Raw genomic sequence first — 1,077 nt, forward strand, 5'->3', positions numbered from 1 at the left:
ACGTAACTCTCAACTCGGATAGTGGTCCCTCTGTTGGGTCAACATTCGGCAGACTCTCTTTATCCCATTCATTTTCTTTATTCAGCAACCTTTCATAGTGGCATCTCCAAACCTCTCTCTTTGCATCCTCATTTAGCGCAAGTGAACCATCATCCATGCGAACACAATCTCTCCTACCACATCACGATTCTCTCTCACCACATTGTCTTGCAACACGAAATACCTCAAGTCTTTCATCCTCACGGCTCAGAACATTGGCAAATTTTTCTTATCCGCTTCCCTCTGGCTGTCTGCTAGCTTCCCTGGCTGTCTGATACAGTCCCTGCTACCACCGTTCTTCCAGTCTTCCAAGTGTCTCTTTTGTCTAATAGCCCTGTCGACACAGAGTTCCACCCACCATGTTACTCTGGGTCGAGATGGTACTTGCTCCATCCACAGATCTGGTCAGTGGCTGTCAGCAGATTGTCCACAGAAATCTCCAGTTGCCTTCCACATTAAGTGAAGCTATATCCCCTTCTATTTCGTCAAGGCTTAAAAATATGGAACGCTTCACGAATTTGCGTGTCATCCTTGCGCAGGGGCCATGCTGTGTATATATATATATGCGTATATATATGCGTATATATATATATATATGCGTATATATATATATAGGTATATATATATAGTGTATATTATATATATTATATATATATATGCGTATATACTATTATATATGCGTATATATATATATATATATATGCATATATATATATATATATGCGTATATATATATATATATGCGTATAATATATATATATATGCGTTATATATATATATAATTTAATAAAATAATATATATATGCGTATATATATATATATATATGCGTATATATATATATAAATATGCGTATATATATAATAGATTATGCGTATATATATATATGGTATATATATATATATATATGCGTATATATATATATGCGTATATATATATATATATGCGTATATATATATATGCGCTATATATCTATATTATATATGCGTTATATATATGCGATATATATATATATATTATGCGTAATATATATATATATA

The 1,077-nt window shown here is 32.3% G+C and overlaps 1 protein-coding gene and 1 pseudogene across 1 annotated transcript in view; one reads left to right on the top strand and one right to left on the bottom strand.

Moving 5' to 3' along the window:
• Positions 1-1,077, top strand: part of LOC115209699 (dual specificity testis-specific protein kinase 2) — a 113,142-nt gene that overhangs the window by 19,105 nt on the left and 92,960 nt on the right. The gene's annotated exons all lie outside the window — the stretch shown is intronic.
• LOC115210055 lies at positions 534-626 on the bottom strand (annotated as a pseudogene).

Source organism: Octopus sinensis, linkage group LG3 (genome assembly GCF_006345805.1).
Source record: "Octopus sinensis linkage group LG3, ASM634580v1, whole genome shotgun sequence".
Classification (NCBI taxonomy): Eukaryota; Metazoa; Mollusca; class Cephalopoda; order Octopoda; family Octopodidae; genus Octopus; species Octopus sinensis.